We start from the raw sequence: 17215 nt of genomic DNA on the forward strand, positions 1-17215 counted from the left end.
GTGCACGAGACAAGTGGTTCCGTAACTGCAACAGTGGCTTCAATGCACCTATTACGTCATTAAACAAGTATACCAGAGCAGGCAGACATACACACACACACTTATATATGGTTTTCATAAAAGAATGTCATATTTTAAATAGTATATTACATCAGTTTAACCTAGACCATTTACAACAATGCATAAGTCGAATTGAAGGTAAACCAACCAAGTTTTTCTTACGGCACACGTACAAAATAATGGAAGCAATAGCCTCTTCAGTTTTGTGTCTCAACTCTGGAAAATAATTAGGTAGCGGCGGAACGTAGACACGATCTTCTGGAAAGCCCAAAAGAAGAAAAAAAAAACCGTACGGTGTTAATTCGGGTGAACGCGGAGGTCAGCGATAAAGAGTTCTGTCGTTTTGAATTGTCTATATCATCGGCGGATGTTTTTGCCACCGGGGGACCATAATCTATCTTTAAACGAAATACACGTTGAACTAATTTACAGATTCACTGTTAGAAAATTGCAGAACACCAAACGCTTTACGCTGAGGAATCAATTTGCGAAGCTGGCGCTGCAAGCGAGAAAAAAAAAAGAAAGCAGTACTCGCGCATGCGCTTTTCTAAACCTGTTTGAGTTACTCTTAAATTGTGACCTTTAACCAACACTATACAGTGCTTACAATTGATACTAATAAAATTTATAACTGGGACATTATTTTATGGACATACTGCACACTAACGAGTCTGTATGTGCTTCGTGCACGAAACAAGTGGTTCCGTAACCGCTACAGGATCTCAATGCAACTTACAAGCAGGGAGGTGGAGGATAAGTGAAATTAAATATAACCTAAAAATTCTGTACATACTTCATGGTACCTTTATAGAAGTAGTTGCGTAACCTAAACATTGGCATCAACGCGCTATCTATCATAATTTGAAGTGAAATAACCTTAATTATACTAACTTCAAATTCATGAACAATAACATAAAAAAAAAGATAAGCAAAAGATGATGTCAGTGGTCAAATAGTCTTTGGTAAACACGAATGACTACTGTATCAATATTTTTTTAAATGCAATTAAAATTAAGAAAAAAAAATTTCCTATATTATTTATTTTTGGCTACTTCGCTACCACACTAATACTTTTGCAGTTTTTTTACCTTCAGTTCAGTGTACAAAAAAATTGCCCAATCCAACCCATCGCACGCATATATATATATATATATATATATATATATATTCGTAACGTTTGTTAGTTTTAATATACTTCATTTGTTCTTAGACATAAGCGGTAAAAATGAAAGATTTTTTTTATTTCGTGTGTAGAGTCTGAGCTGGAGTTGCACGGCGCGGGGAGGACCAGTGGCAGGACGCTAGGATTGCAATCCCGAGGTCGCGGGCTCGAACCCCCTCCCCCCGTGTTCCATGACGTCACTCCAGGAAACCGCTGGGCTGGTTCCTCTGCTGCTGGCCACCCGACCTTCAGTCACCCTGATCGGCGCCGTGGTCTTGTTTCCCGCTTCAGCAGCGACCTTGAGCTCAGCCAGCCGCAGTAGAGTCAAGGTCGAGCATCGCCTTTCTGACAAATGATCGACCAGCGACCTGCCGCGGTCTTTTGTTTCCCGTTACTTTCATATATATATGATAATATATAATATAATATGATACTATAATATATAATATAATAATATATAATGATGGTATTACCAATGCACAAGTTTAAAAATTATTCGAAAACAAAATGTTATCGTTCTTATATATATATATATATATACACACACGTTTTTTTTTAACTAATCGCGTTCGACATTTCCGTGACGTAAGTGCGACATAAATGGCGCTTGCGACAGACTTCTTGATTGTAAATCGCGTCTATTCCTTTCCATGAACGCCAAAAAATTGTTTTCGAATAATCGTTAAACTGGTTCATTGGTAGTACTAACATTATTCGCGTCCGTAATATTATAAAACTGTATATTTCTGTTTGTTTATTTTACTCTTTAGTTAGAGCATTACGCAAAAACTGCTGGACCGATTCTGATGAAATTTTTTATATGCTTAAATTATTATATTTAGACTTAAAAACTGGCATTATTTTATCTAGGTACGATGACGGGAGCCGGAGATATAACAATAAAATCACATATTTTTCACAACCAAGTGCAACAAATAAAAGGTGAGCTCCCTTTTTTACCAACACCCACTTCTACCATTACTGATGTAGCACATACATAATCTAATTTATTTATTCTAACACACTAAATAACTATTTAACTATTGATGATAACTTTATATTACACGATGTGTTAATTAAAGAAAAAAATTCACCGTGAGATTATTTGAATGGGGAAACACACACTAGTATTAATACCTATGTGTTTACACATTGTTATTTTTCTAATAGAATGTTAATTGAATCAAACGTGTCCATCTCAAACATGTCGATAAAAAAAACCTTCAAGCGTTGGAGGCTGTCTTATGTTTGGAACGTATGTACTGCCAAGAATGGTTTATTTTTTGCTCGACACTTGGACGAGAGCCGCATACAGTAAAGCGATAATCTGCTGTCGCTTCACGTCCTAGGTGACTACTTTGAATATATATACAGTATATATATTCAAAGGTGACTAGCCGTCGCGCTACAGTGGTTACACTGCCGAAACGCCCAGATACTGACCATTTAAATAATTAAATATGTGGAATTAATCTGTTAGAAGTTATATTTGGTTAAGTTATCGTAACTGTATTTGATAACGTATGTACTAAGTAATACTATCTATGTTTATTACCAACAAATAGATTGAAATAAAAAAAACTAATAAAAAACTAATTTATATCTTATAAAATTATTTAAAAATTGTTTAAATCCCTAAAAAAAAATTAACAACGAAAAATGTGGTTTCGCAGATGTCTTCAATTGCAACAAATTACTACGTAAATGGAAGTCCATCGTATTCCCGTGTTAAAGTTTCAAAAACTAATTTTAATGAAGTAAGATACGAACATTTAGCGTACCAACAAATACGCTAGAGAATAAAGGAAGACAGATCTGAGATTTTTGTTGGACAAACATGCCGTTTTTGTCACACCAGTTAAATAGATGTCAAAATATGTATCCAGTATAAACATTTTGTGTGTTTAAAATTTAGGATACCAACATGATGACAAAAAAACTTTCTTTAAACTGGGAAAAACCTTTTTATATGATATTTAGTTTTTAGTAAAAATAAATCTCCAGTGTTTTTTAATAAGTAAAAAGAATGTTTTAACCTGATAACACTGAAAAATACTTAATTTAAGTATTTATTAAAATATATTTGTAGCCACTCACTTTCCCGCTAGGATATTTTTTCGCATTCTCGCCTGTATTCTTTAGTGTTTTTGGTACCATGACGAGATAATCGCACGATAAACGGCGCACAAGAATAGTACAGTAGTTATGGCACAGTTACGGCACGTCCGACAGAGCCTCTGGCTAGCTGGCGCCTAGCGCCGGGAGACCGCGCCGCCGGCCGAAGGAGAGGGAATCGATCGATCGTTCGATCGATCGTTCGAGTCGACCCGCCCGCCCGGTGCTGCTTCCGCGAACTCCGGCAAATTGCAACGCGACTCGCGGTCTCTCGCGATAATGATCTCGAACGAGGAACACCCGAAGTACAGTCGCGTTACTGTCAAGTGCCGCGAGGGGTCGACAGAGGGAGAGATGTTGCCTTCTTATCCGAATCGATTTATCTCGGATGTGCACGAGTTTGTCTCGCGTGCTTGTTCTTCGCGTGGGTCTTGACAAGCTGCCACTTACGGGAAGCCGAACATTCATTGAGATGGACTCGAGGCGTCTAAACAGTTCCGAACACATCCGATGTTCGCCGTTTGCTCATACAACTTTGTGGTCGCGATAAATAATTTTTTTGTGAGAATTTAGACAATTTAACGATATCAGAGCATTGTAAATGTCGCTAAATTTAAACTAACAAAGGTTAGTTTTATTTAGTAACGATTAGTTACTCTCCTGGAAATACATAAATAACTATATTTTACGTGGCTGACCTAACATAACCAACTTTTACTGCAACAACAGAAAAATAAATCCGAAAATGCACGCATGCAGATAATTCGGGCGTCTGACTCGAGATCAGTAAATGACGCTTCTCACCATTTACCGTTTGTCTATGATGTTGTTTCAGGAGACCCTGATTTATTGTTTCGATCGTTAGCAGCCTTGCATCGAAATAATAAGTTAGCCAACGAGATGCAATCGTGTATACAATTCTCACTGCTTGCTAAACGAAAGATAAAGAAAATCCACACCGAGAGAAAGAGAAAAGCTGGTAATCTTAAAAAAATATTACTTAGTACGATTTTTTAAAATATTTTCGTATGAAAAGATTTTGACAACCCAGCAAAACTTTCTTGGCAAGTACAAAAGCGCATTTATCGTGACGTTCCAAATCAAGTTCGTTCCATTGGGTATACTCGTATAGTTGAGAATTTGAAATAACTTGCTACTTAAGTACAGTCAAATAAAATTTAAAAAAAAATGTGCTATCCTGTCTTTATATACTGTCGCCTGAGGGGAAGGTGCTTCCTGATTGGCTGCAGCTGTGGGCCAATTAGAGCCTTCCTTTCTTACGGTTGGCTGGGCTGTTTTGCCAATCAGGGGCGATCTGTCTGATGTTGGATGTGGAGCTATGTTTTGAGGATTTCTAAAGAGTAGGTTTCATATTTTGCTTCTGCAATGTCGACCGAAACGTCGGTGAATTATTCGCCAAGGACACGGCTACAACCCAGAAGCCAAGCTACTTCAATATCGGCACTTGTTCCACGAACAACTTGTCTTTGTTGATTCCAAAGCATCACTCCAATGATTGTTATAAATCTTTCTCTGTAGCTGCAGTGAGCGCTTGGAATGCGCTGTTATACAACAAATGCCACGTTTATCTTTCAGGAAGTCCGTTATAAAATATCCAACAAACAATAACATTGCAAAGTGTAAGTACTGGATGTGATCCTTATTTTTACGAGCTTGTACAAGTGTGTGTGTGTGTGTGTGCGTGTGTGTGTGCGCGCGCTTATTTAAATTGTTTGTTATAGCTAGGTTAAAATTTTTATTGTTTAGTTTAGTGATGAATAGTTTTTACTTTCAATGTATATGGCAAGAGATTTATTTTCACTTTTTTGTTATTTCTATTAAATAAATGCATTAGTTGTGATAACACTAACAGGTGGTTTAACATGCGTGAAACATGTTTCATGACTTGCTAGTAATTAATTTGTGTATTTAGTTTGTATTGCATTTTGTAAGTTGTTTACAATGCTATTGTTATATATAGGGTGTCCGTGAAAGACCGCACGTTTTTTTGGATCAGATAGAGAATAAATTTCTGAGACAGGAAGTCTTTGCCGATATAGGTAATAATTAATTAATTAAAATAGTTAACCAATGATGAGTGCGCTCTAAGAAAAAGAAGAAGAGTGGATAGACTGTGCTTACCGTGAGAGAGAGAGAGAGAGAGAGAGAGAAGCGCCAGGTACTACTGCCCCATTATACTCTTGGCGCGCCGTGAGAGACAGTAAGCAGTCGTTTCTCTTAGAGCGCGCTCATCATTGGTTAACTATTTTAATTAATTAATTATTACCTATGGGTCGGATCAAAAATCGGCAAAGACTTCCTGTCTTAGAAATTTATTCTCTATCTGATCCAAAAAAAAAAAAAAAATCGTGCGGTCTTTCACGTACATACTGTATAAGCTTAGTTATGTTCGTTTGTTTTGTTTTAACTTTACATTTAATTTTACAAAATGTTTATGGTTAAGTGGTAGACAAGGTGGTAACGCCTTAACTTCCACACGTAAAATAAGTTGATGAATAAATGAATAAACAAACAACTGCGTGTAACAAGCTTACAGGATACGTTATAAATATTTTCCCGTATAGTTGCATACAAATAGCCACACTTAAGTGGCTACACTCGGCGGTCTCTGATTGACACGTGTCTGTGCGATAATTTGGTAAACAATATTCTTTCATTCATCCCCACACGCTAGCAGCTTTTCTTTGCAAGGCGCTTACAATTCTTCGAATTACTCCGTCAATATTAGGAATATAACCCATATTTATATGACACATTTGTTTTCAAATTATGTAAGGAATAAACCCTCGTACTTTATCCTGTATTATCAGTAGAATAATTTCACTGAGTTATAATTTTTATTTAGCATATGATTGCTTTTTTTTCCCTTTTCGCTTGTAATCATGCCTCTCACTCCCCCCTCCTCATTTTCTTTCCTTGGCGTATAGCGGTCAGCAGTAATCATTTTAACGACTTTGCGGCAAATGCAGGCGAGGACAAAAAGGGGTAGAAGATAAATGTCACAAGGCAGCAATCCGCAGTCATTAATAGAAATACAAATGTCACAGCAGCAAGTTATCATAGAAAGCATAAACTCCCGACGACCACAAAGAAAACAGCGGTCAGAATATTCAGAAAATTATAACTAGCTTTCTGGAATAATTTTCTGAAGTAACATTTAAATTGCGAAAACCAATAATTGCTTAAGTTTGTTTGAATCATTAGTTTTAATATAATGTCACAAAATATGATCACAAATTTGATTAGAGTCGAAGAAAAACTTATTCCAAACACTTGTCACTGATATTTTATTAAAATAATTGTAGTTAGCATGCGAAGAAGAGGAATATAAGAGAAGCTGTATACAATTAATACCAAATAGATTCTTCAGAATTTCTTTTACTATCTACAGCTTACTCAGCATGTTCACACAATTAACAAGTCAAGTTAAAAATTCATTATGTAACTATTCAAAATTAAATAATATTTTTTATATTACGTATTTAACAAATTCAATTTATATTTTTTAATAGTTCATGTAGAATATATTATAACAAATGGAAACAAAAAGTAACACAAGTGGTTACTACCATTAAAATAATTAAGTTATAATATATTTCATGGAAAATATTCTGAAAATATTACTATACACCGAAAGATGAAATCATTTTGCAACCATTTATTCTACGTACATTCATCTGCCATGTTTTCACATAAAACCAGGATCTTAATTTACTCTTTAAATCAAAGCTTAAGTGCTGTAATAATTGATTCATTACAAATCCATGCCTTACCGGTACTCAGACTTAGACGCAGGTTGGTTATGAAGGTCTATTTGTTGTTTGGATATTATATTCGTAGTTGCATACTGTGTATAATACTTAGTAAAGACGGAATCAATCACGACAAAGTGGGAAGCCCTAGAATTATATGTGTTTTAAATCACCGAAAAAAATAAACTTGACACTATTGAACCAGTAGATCTCTTATATTTTCTCAATTACGATTCAATAGAAGCCGGATTTAATGGACGCAACAATTAACGAAAGAATGAATGAATAAGGGCTTAGAATTTAGTCGACATCGAGATCTTTAAAGGTGATGAGAGGTGATAAGATGAGAATGTAGTGTTGACGGAATGACTAAGGGAGACATACGGGAGTACCTCGAGAACACAGCTTCCAGGAAACGTCCGCCACATTTCCCTCACTTGCGGAAATTCCGGACACGACCTCGCCGGAAATGGAATCCGGGGTCACTTCCGAGGGAGCGAGAGATCTAACCATTCAATCTTTATGGCCAGGAAGCTTCAGGAAGAAATTGCGTTACAACGTATGTATGTCCTGTAGGGATGGGTAGTTCGCGAACTACCAGTTCATTTTGAACTGTTCTGACGAGCGAACTAGGTGACTAGTTCGCTGTTACCAAGAACAATCGTTCTTTCGTTCTTTGCGTGTTTCTCCTCTTCTACTCTGTTTGGTCCTTACTGCGCATGCGCGAAAGATCCCTAGGTGACTAGTTCGCTATTACCATTGAATATATATAATGTTATATATATTCAATGCTATTACCAAAAACAATCGTTCTTTCGTTCTTTGCGTGTTTCTCGTCTCCTACTCTGTTTGGTCCTTACTGCGCATGCGCGAAAGATCCCCCCCCCCCTCCCAGCCATGTCAAACAATATGCCACGTCTTTCTTTCTTGCTTTCTTCCCTCTCTTACGTTTGTTCTTTATTTGGTCTCTTTAACCCCCCCCCCCCCTTTTTCAATATTTCCCCATCGCTTCGTCGTTCGTCAGTTCCAAGTACTGATCTGAACTACGAAGACCGAAGAGAAAGGGAGTACATATACACACTGAACTAGATAGTTCAAAGACATAGATAGTTCACACAGTAAGTTTATTTAATTGCGTAGTTAGGCTGTCGGTCATTATTTTCGTTTCGTTCTTTCTTGCGCAATGATGTATCGTTTGACGATCGTGAACTCTTAATTTTTATCTAATATTCTTTAGACATTTACATTACATTTTGGCATTAAAAAACGTGTCGCGTAAATAAGTGTAATTACGTTAAAATTTCAGATAGCCTATACAATCTGAAATTAAACTTTAATTACACATAGACCACACATTAAAAAACTACACTAAAATTTAAAGAAACATAATAAAACTTACCCAATACGAAAAAAATCAGCTTAGGTTGTCACAGATGAGAAAACACTATATATACCATTATTTTGTTTTGTACACATGTGAAAATAAGCACATTACTTGCAGAAAATAAATTAATACACATTCAAAAATGTAAGAATTGTGTGAAAGAAAAACAATATGATAGTCGTTCATTTGTAATGGGAGATATTGTTTACAAGCATTGGATTACTGTGTGCCTCTTTTATTTATAGAAAAAGAAATGCCCATAAAACAAAAAGTCTGTAACGATTGTGTTAGTGTCATATCGGTATGGAATATTTTGGAAACCGCGATACAGTCCGCGACCGATGTAGTTCAATAGAACGGTTCCTAAAGAACTAGTCTTTGAAGTGACTAGTTCCGAACGAACTAGTTCTTTCCAAAGAACTATATTTCCCATCCCTAATGTCCTGACGCAAACGGAAAAAAAAAATATTTCTGTAATTTTAGAAACGATTCCTTTGGAAATCCGTTTCCAAGAAATAGTATGTAATACTACAAAAACATATTTTAACTTTGCAAAACACATGGCTATGGTTATTTTTGCATAAATGAAATAGTACGTTTTTAGAGTATTTATTACGAAAATTGACGCATAATATTATATATTTTAGTTGATGTTTCATTGAAACATAATTTTTTGAAACACAGAAAAGATAATCGAATATTCAATAATTTTAATTTCTTTTCTTTAATTATGCTCAATAATGTAAGCAGTTGATACATAGAAGCTATTTGGGTTGAATTTTCTGTAACACCATATCATAAAATATTAATTAATTTATATTTTCCTCTCAACATCAGAGTTGCTGAGTGTTAAAATTATTCTATGTTCTTAGAAATCTAATAGTAAAATAACTCGCATCGCATTTTGTTATTGAATGACTTTAATGTAACAGGATTAAATTGGACTAAGAGACATGCAAGGGACGAATAACATTATTACAAGGAAAAAATGGGGTTGTCTGTAAAGTCGGTTTTCGGACGATAATTTTACGTGATAACGTCATAAGAAAACATTGATGAAAAATTGCATACTTTTTAATTTTCAAATATTATTTACAGTTTTTGAAAATTAAATTTAAATAATTTGTTTAAATATAATCACGAACAATTAGTAATAGAAATAAACTGAAATCAAATCAATGTCAATAAATTGTTAATTTGAAATGACGAAATTGGAAAAATAAATCAAATTTTTTAAATTGCTGTCTTTAAAAAGCCCGCCTTAAACTGTTTGATATTATAGAAGATTTTCTCGCACGGTGGTTCGCAGGTTCTTGCACGCTCGGCTCAGGCGGAACGTGACAATGAGTCATGCTTTTTCGTGCGTGCAGCCGGCGTTCATTGATTTATAAGACGTTATCACGTCAGTAATATAAATTTTAATTTGTTTTGGAGTTATTATTCCACCAAATGGTTCAAGTTTGTATTTCATTTCTTGTTAACTATCTTATAATCTCTCGTATGTACGAGAAATGTTTTTTTTTCAACCTCCGATTGGCTACATAAAAAAAAGAAATTTACATAACATAGTAATTTTACCACTTAAAGTACAGCAGGGTCTTACTTATTTTCATACATAAAAGCCAAAACTATCGAGGCATTTGTCATATCGTAACACAAGCTTAACTATGCATGTTTCGAAGAAGTTAGCCGCCAGTGAAGAGAAATAACAGGACAAGTGCTTTGATCTCCATCTCCCTCACAACACCGCTGTAAGACGGGTGGACTAATAGTACGGCGCACTGTCCTCATTATTTATAATCTTGCTATAATTCTTGACGCGGGAGCCAGTGCGCCGCGTGATTAGTCCACCCGCCTTACAGTGGTGTCGTGAGGGAGAGGGAGGTACAGGCGCTGGCCCTGTATCTCTATTCACTGGCGGCGAACTTCTTCGAAGAAGGCATCGAGAAGCTTGTGTTACGATACTAAAAATGCCTCTATCGTTTTGGCGGTTATGTAGAAAAATAATTAAGATCCTGTCAAACTTTTTGTAGTAAAATTATAATGTAATGTAATGTAAATTTTTGTTTTATTATAGCACATCGGTTGTTAAGAAAAGCCCTCGTATTATGTAATTGTTTGTGTTTGTCGTGGTTGTGACTTTCTGTTGTAGTTTTCGTCTTGTATAGTTTAGTAGGAGGTGCCTGCCTAGTATGTTGTGCCTACAGTTTGTAGCGCCTGCAACTTGTGTAGTTGCGCATGCCTGCTAAGACTGGAAAAAAACTGTTCGGCTGGCACTTAAATAAACATATAAAACAAACAGGCGGGCTGTTTAAATGGTTAGTGTAAATTTAAAGTTCAGCAAAAATACATTACAGCATTCGCAGCTTTCGAAAAACAAGTTTACGACAACATTATCTGTCAGTTTAAAACATTTAATGAAGAGCCGTTCACGAGATTTCATTACTGGCGTTAACAAAATGGGTCTGGAATTGGAATTGATCTGCTGAAACTTCTCCTATTACAGAACTTCGTACGAATTGGGCTACGGAATCAGCGTTTGTTACCCAAGTTGCTACGCAACAAAGTGGAATAAATGAAGGAGCTGATGACTGGTATTATTTTTGATGGTTTACCAGACTTTACGGCAGCAGTTTGAGCACAACCACCTTCGGCGGAAATGCGCTGGTCCGCACTCATGTGAACTGCGCGCTTCGCTCGTCGCTCGCCCAAGTGTGCTCTTCGGTGACTATAGCGTGTTTCCTTCTTTAGTTTTCAGCGCGGATTTAAAGAAGCGTTTAAACTTATTTATAACGCACAATTTCTGCCACTGGCACTGCCATTTTTTCGGCGTGTTTTATTCCCAGATAGATGTGATGAAGCACCAAAGTTTTAGACACAACTTTAAAATAAAATAAAAAATTGAAAAATTATCTGTTTCCGAATACATGTGAATGCGTACACAGGACACACATCCCTACATCCCTTAGCAAATGCAGCCAAAATGTAAACGACGCAGTTCTAATGGATGGATGGTATCCGAATACTTTAAATGCTAGCACAACCTGTTGCCAATCGGTCGTATTATTGTGCACGTAGCCATTTAGAGTCTTAAGATCTACTTATATTCAGCAAAACGTAAATAACAACAACCAATTAAACTTTTTTTGTAACTTAGTGGTTATAAATGTTAGCGATCAAAATAAAAAGTTTGTTACGAATTAAAGAATAATAAAAAAATACCTAAATAGAGCATTAAATACACCTAAAAGTTTAAAGTTCATCTTTTCAGTAATTTTTATTAACGTTTTCATTTGTCTCTATTTGAGTTATCACTTACGTTTATAACGTTTTAAACAAATGTTATGCAAAAAACCTAACTAATATTATTTACAAACAGAATAAAAACGATTCCAAAGCTAATGGGCGTAGGAACGCATCAGTAGACGCGATACCGCATCTATAGAAATCTTGAGTTCAGTGGACGCATGTAGGGATGCATCGGCATCCCTTGTGACGATTCGAAAGCAACGAAAATATGTCCGCGTCCACTACGATTCACTTCTAGTGGACCCCTAAGCTAAGGGATCCTTTAGGCTTGTATTCGGATACAGCTATTGTAATTTGCAAAGAAAAATTTGGATTGATAAATTTTGTAAATACACATTCCTGTTCTATTTCATCAAAAGCATAATCTCCCACATACCGGAAAGGTGACATCATGGTTCAAACAATTTTTACCAAACAAATATTTTTACATAATTTAAAATTATAAATTTCGGTTCTGTTAGAGCATGTCACATTGTTTAATGTAAAGTTATTTGTTATTAATAGTGTCCGACTGCGAAGAAAAAATAGTCACTCGTGTGAAATGATAATAATAATAATAATAATTAATGTTTAGCATTGGATTATTAATTTTTCTTTCAGAATGATTACAGCTGTATAACACTCTCAATAGACACGATTTTATATTTTGGAAAATCAACAAATTATAAAATTTAAAAAATTAAAACTTTTTATAATTAAATATGTTATACACCATAATATTTTTTTAATGTTATTAAGCTGGGTAGTATAAGTCTGGCAACGATGTATGCCACTTACTCTGAAATGCAATCTAAGGGCGATACACGCTATAGTTGCGAGCGCGCGCTTCTAATTTGTGCGTTCATGTGCATCATCATAACTCCATGCGTATAGCGACAGCACCCCGTGTTGGTGTATCATATTTTAACTCAATATAACGTCACTCGTCAGCTCCTTCGTTTATTCCGCTCTATTACGAGCCACTTTGTGTAATCTCGCCCTCTGGCGATAGCGGACACGCGGCGTAGGGACACGAGAATGCCAGTCGATAACACTTTTTTTTTAGAAACTATGAAGCCAGCAGTTATTAATATGATGTGTTCACACTAACCCGAGAATCAACAGGATACTACGTGGAAAGCCATTACAGAAAGAAGGGTCTCTAAAGTTGCAAAAATTTAGGATTGTAGAAGTACTACAGACTACCGAATTGTCGAGTACAGAAATATCTGGCATGAGGAAAACAGCACAGTTATACAAATAACTAACTGATTCAAAGATTGTGATCAAATAAAATAATACATAAAATGTGATTTTTATTTTTAACTAGCTGTGCATTTCGTTTATGTGGAATAATTCATAAAGATTACTTAGACAGAAAAGAGGGACAGATACTAATCACAGCAGTGGACCTATAACCCACGTTGTAATGCTTCACGGAAATCAATATTAGGAATATAATTAAAACTATCATATTGTCGCGGGTTGAAATTTAGCAGGGTTGTTGAAATCAAATTTAGGGACTTTACTGACGGGACTCTGGGCTGGCTGCTCTGTTCACTCGTCAGCGCAAGTGGCGTGACCATGTAATTGGGGCACGGGGCCGGCGCGGCGCTCTGCGGGCTTGCAGAATTTTGTTTGTTTGTTTGGCCGCGCGCTGGCGCAGCCACGGGCCGCAGTTACTGGGGCGCGCTGTCGTAACAAGCCGCGCGGTGTGGCCTGCACATCGGGGTAGAGGGGGGGTAGTCTTCCCAGATGTTCTAGTTAGTTGTTTAGTAAATTTGACTTCAATAACGAGCTTTTGTTATGCTAGGCGCGGCAGGGCGCGCGAATTTAAGCGCAAGTGAGTGGTGACTCGGGGCTCACTCAGGCGGAGGCTCACTCAGGCGGAGGCTATGCGTCTCACCTGTGGTCACGAGTTGTTAGTTCGTTCGTGATGTAGGAATTCAAGCTTTCGGGCGGAAGCTATGGTCGACGCCAGAGGCCACGAGTCGTTTAATTTAAGTTAGGTCATAATGTAGTCATCTTCAAGCTTTCGGGCGGAGGCAATGGCCCTCGTCACTAGTCGTTTAGTTATAATTTTTAAAATGTAATGTTCGTTCGGATTTTAAGGGCAGGAGAGGCCCCTACGTTAGTTTTAAGTAATCGATCAAGAAAGGCTTTTCGGAAAATGTGAGTATGGACTTATCTTTGTTTTAATTTTAAGTATTAATTATGATTTGAGGTATTCGGAAGGACTAGGGAAGTGTTTAGTGAAGTTCTCTCATTCTCTCTCTTGTAAGGTCGTTCAATCGTTAAGGAAGTAAAGAGATTATTGTTTTAAATTGTAATCCCGCTATTTAAATGTTCTTTAAAATGATGTTGAGTATTTGACTTTAAGAATAAAATAATTTTAATTAAGTATTATGTTATTTTGCAAAATCTCCTTAGTTCAGCTCTCACCAGACATCCTGTACGGGATGACGAACCTATGATCCTAGGTACAGTAAAGTATTTTATGAAGTTGAGACTAGTTGATGCCAAGCGAGTTGTTTCTATGTAAAGAGCTACGATTCTCGCCCCCCCTCTGAAGGTGGATCGTGACAGAAATGGTGGTGGCACCGGCTAGGTGCCACGTGACAGAAATGGTGGAGGCGCCGGGTAGGTTCTATTTCTGGAGAGAGAGAGAGGTAGATTTTTATGTTTATTATTAAGTTAGTTTCAGCTTCTGATAGCAGGTTACTAAGAGTTTACTTGAGGAGAGGATTACGGAATTTTAGTCTATAGTGGAGGAAGTCTTTGAGATTTTTTTTTTGACGTAACAGATGTTTATTTGAGGATACTTGTAAGGATAAAGTTTATAGTGATAAGTTGTTTTAAGTCGTTGAATTTATTGTAGATTTATATCGGGGATTATTACGTGAGGAGAATACGTTATAAGTTAAATGCTTATTAAAGATAATGCAAGTGGTTTAGTTTTATTAAAGTTAATTTAAGATTGTAGGTTAAGAGAATTATAATTTAAAATAAAAAATTTTTGTCGTAAATAGGAATTATTTTCAAGAGAAGTTTGTTTTGTTTTCGTGCGCGTAGGAGACGAGACGTACGAATTAAATCAGTCGAGGGAAGGATAAACGTTAGAAAGGAATTAAAGAGAAAACGAGAGTTTATGTAAAAGAGAGTTATAGAATTTATAGTGATGTTTTGTTTTAATTAGAAAAATGTTGAGAGTTGTTTCAGAACGACACGTCAGTGGACGTGGCAGAGTGAACACGTGACCGGGAGGTGCTGAGACCTAGCGGAGAACGGAGGAACCGCAAGCGAGGGTTGGCGCACCTGATGGAATTCGGTGACGTCACGAGCACGTACAGAGACGTGGACGGCCGTGACCTTGTTTTGATCAGCTGTACGGTAACTTAGCGATAAGAAAATAGACTATTGGTTAAATAAATTTAAATTTAAGTGTGTTTTAGGAGAAGAGGAACTTTCAGTATGTAAGTAATTTAATTTAAGAAGTGTATGATGTATAGGCTAGAAGTGTTTCGTTGTAAGTTGTTTATGTTTTTGTTAGTTAAATTCTACCTCGGTTTTAAAAATATTTTTTTGGGATTTGTAAACAGTAATAAGGAGGTACACTATAAAATCAATAAGCATTGATAAAAGTGGAAGGATAGTTTTTGTGTGTAGAGGGAATTTACTCCAAGGGAACAGAGAAAATTAATGTTTTCTTTAAGGCGAGGGACCCTAAGGTGAGGCGTTGTGTCCCTGGGAAGAAAGGGAATTGTAGCGCAGACCATAGGAGATGGGCTGACTACGGAATTAAGGGTCAGGAGAATCCTGAGAGTTGTGAGTAGTTTGGGGCAGGAGTTCCCCATGGTAGTACCGAAGTGGCTATCCTGTATGGGATAGGGTACCATTTCAATGAAGTTTGTTGGTGGGGTTAGAGCCCCCTGTGTAGTGGGCCTATAGCAGATAGGCACTACAGTGAAATTTTTGGTTATTTTGTGAGGTAAATTCCCTGGAGGTTAAGTAAGATTGGATTCAGTTAGGAAGGAGGGAAATGAGAAACATTGCTGTAGAGAGTTAGTGTACTTGCCTAATGTGAAATTGAATTTTACTAAATTAATTTAGGAGAAAGTTTTGTTCGGTAAATAAATAATAATGGAAGATAGCTAGATAATTAATTAATTTTTTTGAGTAAGGTGTTTTAAGTAATGAAATAAAATAATGTGAAGTAATTTGAATAATTGGGGAGGAGTTTCTTTAAGAGTTTAGATAATTGTTTTTGAATTTATTGAGATATTCAGCCAGTGAAGTTTGAGTGTGAGAGATACAGTGAGATTTCAAGGAAATTGGTTGTTTATTAATTGGGACGAATGAGATTTTATGATTTAGAGTCAGTAAGCATAGTTAAATTTACGACATAATATTTGTTGACAGTTTACAGTTATTAAGGAGAAAACAGAGTAATCTATTTATTTTTATTTTAAGGGTTTGAAGATAAGATTATGAATTTTTTTTTTGAAAGTTTCTTGGGCATGTTTGAATAATTTTTATTTGGATTTTAAGAAATTACAGAGAAAATTTAATTGATTTACATTAGTTTGGAAGTATGGTGGTTTAGTGTTCGATTAGCCCTAACTTGATGGTCGGATCCCAAAAGAATGCCGTAAAACCGATAGCCAATTGAGAGGAATGCGGTAGGCACTTGTGTAGAGAGGGGTTGTGGGAAAACTCCTTGGGACTGATGGCAGATCAGGGGCCCTAAATAGTGTGTGATGCTGTAAAACCAGTGCAGAGAAAGCCTGGTATGCTTAAATTTTTGGGCACAGGTTATGTAAACCTGGGGTTCCATGGGATTTAGTCATGTTAGCTGCTGTGAGACATTAAGATTTCCAGGCTCCATAGTAAATTCAATGTAAATTTTTGTTTTCTTAAAATAATAAATTTGTTTTTAATTTTTTTGAGATATTTGATTTGTAACAGTGAATACAGACCCCGAGGAATAAGAGTTGTCATGATGTGAGAGGAGAAGGTGGTAGGCCTAAACGGGTACAGGCACCACAGAGGTTATGTGCATTGCATAATTTAAATATAAGGAAACTTGAGAATTTGAAATTTTGTTGTTGGGTTGTACACCCATAAGAAGAGTATAGGCAGAATTTTTATTGTTATGAGATGTCTAATTTAATTGAAAAGAAGAAAGTTTAAAGATGCAAGGTAACATTATTATTGTAATAATTGAAAGAGATTAAGAGGTAGAGAGAAATAGGCAGTTTTTGTTTGTAAGTACTAAAGTTTACATATAGAAATTTAGTAACTAAGAATGAATAATAAGTTAAGTCTAGTGTAAAAGTTTTTTTTAAGTTTGTTAAGTTAAGAGTCACAAGTAAATTTTTTTTTAGAGAGAATGTCTTTGATAGGAAGTATTAGAAACTTATGGGAATTTTAGGG

The 17215-nt window shown here is 36.1% G+C and overlaps 1 protein-coding gene across 2 annotated transcripts in view; it reads right to left on the reverse strand.

Annotated features, from left to right (window-relative positions):
- LOC134531958 (protein kinase C-binding protein NELL1-like) overlaps window positions 1–17215 on the reverse strand; it is a 114131-nt gene that overhangs the window by 62602 nt on the left and 34314 nt on the right. The window lies entirely within an intron of this gene.

This window comes from Bacillus rossius, chromosome 5 (assembly GCF_032445375.1).
Source record: "Bacillus rossius redtenbacheri isolate Brsri chromosome 5, Brsri_v3, whole genome shotgun sequence".
Taxonomy (NCBI): domain Eukaryota; kingdom Metazoa; phylum Arthropoda; class Insecta; order Phasmatodea; family Bacillidae; genus Bacillus; species Bacillus rossius.